The sequence below is a fragment of the Zea mays genome, chromosome 6 (assembly GCF_902167145.1).
Source record: "Zea mays cultivar B73 chromosome 6, Zm-B73-REFERENCE-NAM-5.0, whole genome shotgun sequence".
Classification (NCBI taxonomy): domain Eukaryota; kingdom Viridiplantae; phylum Streptophyta; class Magnoliopsida; order Poales; family Poaceae; genus Zea; species Zea mays.
This window is the reverse complement of record NC_050101.1, coordinates 66,440,545-66,447,098: the sequence shown is the minus strand read 5'-3', so window position 1 is coordinate 66,447,098 and position 6,554 is coordinate 66,440,545.

The following is a 6,554-nucleotide window of genomic DNA, read 5'->3' as shown; positions in this document are numbered from 1 at the left end:
AGATGTAAAGATTTTGATATTGATGCTTGTAGTGAACACATAGCTTCTATTGCAAAGTTAAATGATGAAATGGCTAGTCTTAATGCCCAACTTAAGGCTAGCAAAAGTGATTTTGATAAACTAAAATTTGCTAGGGATGCCTACACGATTAGTAGACACCCCTCAATTAAGGATGGGCTTGGCTTCAAGAGGGAAGCCAAGAACTTAACAAGCCATAAGGCTCCCATCTCCGCCAAGGAGAAAGGGAAGGCCCCTATGGCAAATAGTACTAAAAGGAACCATGCTTTTATGTACAATGATAAAAGACAGTCTCATAGGAGTTGCAATGCTTTTGATTCACATGCCTATGACTCTTATGCTATGTTTGCTCCTAGTTCTTCCTATATACATGGTAGAGATATGCCTAGGAAAAATGTTCATCATATGCCTAGGAAGAGTATTGTTCATGTTCCTAGAAAAGTTATGAATGGTCCCTCTACAATTTATCATGCTTTAAATACTTCCTTTGCTATTGGTAGAAAGGATAGGAAGATAGTTGCTAGGAAATTAGGGGCAAAATGCAAGGGTGATAAAACTTGCATTTGGGTCCCTAAGGAAATTGTGACTAACCTTGTAGGACCTAACAAGAGTTGGGTACCTAAGACCCAAGCCTAAATTTGCCTTGCAGGTTTATGCATCCGGGGGTTCAAGCTGGATTATCGACAGCGGATGCACAAACCATATGACGGGGGAGAAGAAGATGTTCACCTCCTACGTCAAGAATAAGGATTCCCAAGATTCAATCATATTCGGTGATGGGAACCAAGGCAAGGTGAAAGGTTTAGGCAAGATTGCATTATCTAATGAGCACTCCATCTCTAATGTGTTTTTAGTTGAGTCTCTTGGATATAATTTACTATCTGTCAGTCAATTATGTAATATGGGATATAATTGTCTATTTACAAATGTAGATGTGTCTGTCTTTAGAAGATGTGATGGTTCACTAGCTTTTAAGGGTGTACTAGACGTCAAACTTTATTTAGTTGATTTTGCAAAAGAAGAGGTCGGTCTAGATGCATGCTTAATGGCTAAGACTTGCATGGGCTGGTTGTGGCATCGCCGCTTAGCACATGTGGGGATGAAGAACCTCCACAAGCTTCTAAAGGGAGAACACGTGATAGGTCTAACCAATGTACATTTCGAAAAAGATAGACCTTGTGCAGCTTGTCAAGCAGGTAAACAAGTGGGAGGAGCACATCACATCAAGAATGTGATGACCACTTCAAGACCTCTGGAGCTGCTGCATATGGACCTCTTCAGACCCGTCGCCTATCTGAGCATAGGAGGAAGTAAGTATGGTCTAGTTATTGTTGATGACTTTTCCCGCTTCACTTGGGTGTTCTTTTTGCAGGATAAGTCTGAAACCCAAGGGACCCTCAAGCGCTTCCTCAGGAGAGCTCAAAATGAGTTTGAGCTCAAGGTGAAGAAGGTAAGAAGCGACAACGGGTCCGAATTCAAGAAGACTTCATACGAGCTGCTGACTGGTAACAAACCCAATGTATCTTATTTTCGTGTATTTGGGAGCAAGTGTTATATTCTTGTGAAGAAAGGTAGAACCTCTAAATTTGCTCCCAAAGCTGTAGAAGGGTTTTTATTAGGTTATGATTCAAATACAAAGGCGTATAGGGTCTTCAACAAATCATTGGGTTTGGTTGAAGTCTCTAGCGACGTTGTATTTGATGAGACTAATGGCTCTCCAAGAGAGCAAGTTGTTAATCTTGATGATATAGATGAAGAAGACGTTCCAACGGCCGCGATACGCACCATGACGATTGGAGATGTACGGCCTCAGGAACATTTGGGGCAAGATCAACCGTCTTCCTCAACTATGGTGCATCCCCCATCCCAAGATGACGAACAGGTACCTCAAGTGGAGGCGCATGATCAAGGGGGAGCACAGGATGTTCAAGTTGAAGAGGAAGAAGCATCTCAGGCACCTCCAACCCAAGTTCGAGCGACGATTCAAAGGGATCATCCCGTCGACTAGATATTGGGTGATATTAGCAAGGGAGTAACTACTCGCTCGAGATTAGTTAATTTTTGTGAGCATTACTCCTTTGTCTCTTCTATTGAGCCTTTCAGGGTAGAAGAGGCCTTGCTAGATCCGGACTGGGTGTTGGCCATGCAAGAGGAACTCAACAATTTCAAGCGCAATGAAGTTTGGACACTGGTGCCTCGTCCCAAGCAAAATGTTGTGGGAACCAAGTGGGTGTTCCGCAACAAACAGGACGAGCACAGGGTAGTGACGAGGAACAAGGCTCGACTTGTGGCAAAAGGTTATGCCCAAGTCGCAGGTTTGGACTTTGAGGAGACTTTTGCTCCTGTGGCTAGGCTAGAATCAATTCGTATCTTGCTAGCATATGCCGCTCACCATTCTTTCAGGTTGTACCAAATGGATGTGAAGAGTGCTTTCCTCAACGGGCCGATCAAGGAGGAGGTGTACGTAGAGCAACCCCTTGGCTTCGAGGATGAACGGTACCCCGACCACGTGTGTAAGCTCTCTAAGGCGCTCTATGGACTTAAGCAAGCCCCAAGAGCATGGTATGAATGCCTTAGAGACTTTTTAATTGCTAATGCTTTCAAGGTTGGGAAAGCCGATCCAACTCTTTTTACTAAGACTTGCGATGGTGATCTTTTTGTGTGCCAAATTTATGTCGATGACATAATATTTGGTTCTACTAATCAAAAGTCTTGTGAAGAGTTTAGCAGGGTTATGACACAGAAATTCAAGATGTCGATGATGGGCGAGTTGAACTACTTCCTTGGGTTCCAAGTGAAGCAACTCAAGGACGACACTTTCATCTCCCAAACGAAGTACACACAAGATTTGCTAAAGAGGTTTGGGATGAAGGACGCCAAGCCCGCGAAGACGCCAATGGGAACTGACGGACACACTGACCTCAACAAAGGAGGTAAGTCCGTTGATCAAAAAGCATACCGGTCTATGATAGGGTCCTTACTTTATTTGTGTGCTAGTAGACCGGATATTATGCTTAGCGTATGCATGTGAGCTAGATTTCAATCCGATCCAAAGGAGTGTCACTTAGTGGCTGTGAAGCGAATTTTGAGATATTTAGTCGCTACGCCTTGCTTCGGGATCTGGTATCCAAAGGGGTCTAACTTTGACTTGATTGGATATTCAGACTCCGACTATGCTGGATGTAAGGTCGATAGGAAGAGTACATCGGGGACGTGCCAATTCTTAGGAAGGTCCCTGGTGTCGTGGAACTCTAAGAAACAAACTTCCGTTGCCCTATCCACCGCTGAGGCCGAGTACGTTGCCGCAGGACAGTGTTGTGCGCAACTGCTTTGGATGAGGCAAACCCTCCGGGACTTTGGCTACAATCTGAGCAAAGTCCCACTCCTATGTGATAATGAGAGTGCTATCCGAATAGCGGAAAATCCTGTTGAGCACAGCCGCACAAAGCACATTGACATCCGGCATCACTTTTTGAGAGACCACGAGCAAAAGGGAGATATCGAAGTGTTTCATGTTAGCACCGAGAACCAGCTAGCCGATATCTTTACCAAGCCTCTAGATGAGAAGACCTTTTGTAGGCTGCGTAGTGAGCTCAATATCTTAGATTCGTGGAACTTGGATTGAAATGTAGCATACATGTGTTTATGCCTTTGATCATGTTCATTCTGCATTTTGTTGCTTATTGTGGTGCTCAGGTTGTACAAACACTCCCTGGACCTCACAAGTCCTTTTTGCAAGTGATGCACATATTTAGGGGGAGCTGTGCTACAACTTGACCCTTTGAGACTAACCATGTTCTTGAGTTTGGTTGTTTTAGTCTCAAAGGAGGATTGAAAGGGAAAAGGTGGACTTGGACCATGCAAGACTTCCACTGCACTCCGATGAAAAGAGTAACTTTTCCAAGTTCATCTTTATACTCTTATTGCCTTTGTACTCTTATTTGAAGATTTTGGTGAGGCAATGGGGTTAAAGGGCCAAGATTTATCCCGTTTTAGTGCTTGATGCCAAAGGGGGAGAAAATAAAGGCCAAAGCGATAAATGGATCAGCTACCACTTGAGAGTTTTTGAAAATAGTAGAATAGAGCTTTTGGTTTGTCAAAACTCTTTTATTGTCTCCCTTGTCAAAAGTTGGTTTCTAGTGGGGAGAAGTGTTGATTATGGGAAAAAGAGGAGTTTTTGAAATCTTGAATCAATTTCTCTTGGAATGACTCTCTTTATGTCTTAACACGTGTGTTTGACTTAGAGATAGAAATTTGAGTTTGATTTGCAAAAACAAACCAAGTGGTGGCAAAGAGTGATCCATATATGTCAAATTTGAATCAAAACAATTTGAGTTCTTATTTGAATTGATTTTGTATTTGTTCTACTTGCTTTAAGTTGTGTTGGCATAAATCACCAAAAAGGGGGAGATTGAAAGGGAAATGTGCCCTTGGGCCATTTCTAAGTATTTTGGTGATTTAGTGTCCAACACAAGTGCCCTAGTGTAAAAAGGTGGACAAAGTACAAATCAAGGATAAAGGTATGTTTCTCAGACTTAGTACATTGTTTTATGGACTAATGTATTGTGTCTAAGTGCTGGAAACAGAAAAAATCGAGTTGGAGAAGAGATGGCTTGAGCAGCCAAAGTCTGCTCAGTCTGGGTGCACCGGACTGTCCGGTGGTGCACCGGACAGTGTCCGGTGTGCCAGGCTGGCTCTGGCGAAAAGGCTGCTCTCGGGACTTCGACGGCGGTGTACGACTATAAATCACCGGACTGTCCGGTGGTTCACCGGACTGTCCGGTGTGCCGTTCACAGGCGAACTCGTCGCTCTCGGGAAACCATCAACGACGTATGGCTATAATTCACCGGACTGTCCGGTGTGCACCGGACTGTCCGGTGAGCCAACGGTCGGCAGGGCCAACGGTCGGCCGCGCGATCTGCGCGGGACACATGGCCGAGCCAACGGCTAGAAGGGGGCACCGGTCTGTCCGGTGTGCACCGGACATGTCCGGTGCGCCAACGGCTCTCAGGCTGCCAACGGTCGACTGCGCCATTTATGGAAGGAAATCGGGCACCGGACAGTGTCCGGTGTGCACCGGACTGTCCGGTGCGCCAGTCGACAGAAGGCAAGATCAGCCTTCCTAGATTGCTCTCAACGGCTCCTAGCTGCCTTGGGGCTATAAAAGGGACCCCTAGGCGCATGGAGGAGAACACCAAGCATTCCTACAACATTCCTAAGCACCAAGACATCAATTCAGCACCTTTGATTCTTTGCGATAGCAATTAGAGCTCTAGTTGAGTAGTGAACTCATTGAGTTGTGTTGTGAGCTCTCATTGCGACTTGTGTGCGTGGTGTTGCTGTGATTTCTTGTCTTGAGTGTGTTACTAATCCCTCCCTTGTTCCGTGTTTCTTTGTGAATTTCAAGTGTAAGGGCGAGAGGCTCCAAGTTGTGGAGATTCCTCACAAACGGGATTGAGAAAAAGCAAGCAAAACACCGTGGTATTCAAGTGGGTCTTTGGACCGCTTGAGAGGGGTTGATTGCAACCCTCGTCCGTTGGGACGCCACAACGTGGAGTAGGCAAGCGTTGGTCTTAGCCGAACCACGAGATAACCACCTTGCCATCTCTGTGATTGATCTTGTTGGTTATTGTGTTTTGTTGAAGATTCCTCTCTAGCCACTTGGCAATTATTGTGCTAACACTTAACCAAGTTTTTTGTGGCCTAAGTTTTAAGTGTTACATGATCACCTATTCACCCCCCCTCTAGGTGCTCTCAATTACATTATCTTCATGTTCAAATTATTCTGTTATTTTTATGTTCATGTCAAGATCATTATTTTTAATTGGAACATGGAGCCTAACTTGAGAAACACGTGCCACCACAAGGGTGGAATGGGACGCCCTTGGCTAACTAATTAGGAAAGCTAGTGGAAGACTATCTTACCCGAAAGGGGCAAGGGCAGTAGGGGAGTAGGCGTCTAGGGACGTTCTCGGGTTGATTTTGCTGTGATGGCGGTCAGACGAGGGATTCCTACATTGCTTTTCTTAGAAACTGTAGCGGGTTTTCGGAAGCTAGTGGAACTTTGTAAAGACCTCATAGTGGATCCCTAGGCATTCACCTCAATAGTGTCTAAGGGTCTAGCTAACCCTGGCGACATGGGATACACGACTTGTGGGTATAGGGTACAACCTCTGTAGAGTGTAAAACTGGTATACTAGCCGTGCTCGTGGTCATGAGCAGCTCAGGACTCTCGCATGATTAAATTATGAAACTAAATTCAATTTGTCATTTGCATTGTATTGGATTTATTATTAATTTTGTTCTATTATTATTATGGTTTGGTATTTACTTACATTTAGTAACTGTTAATAAAATTTGACCAACTTATTAAAAGCAATGCTCAGCTTTAACCCCTATTATTGACCAACCTTACACATCACATGAACTCCCACCTTTGGTGAGTTCATGCACATTATTCCACACAACTTGTTGAGCGATGAACATATGTGAGCTCACCCTTGCTGTCTCACACCCCCACAGGTCAAGAACAGGTA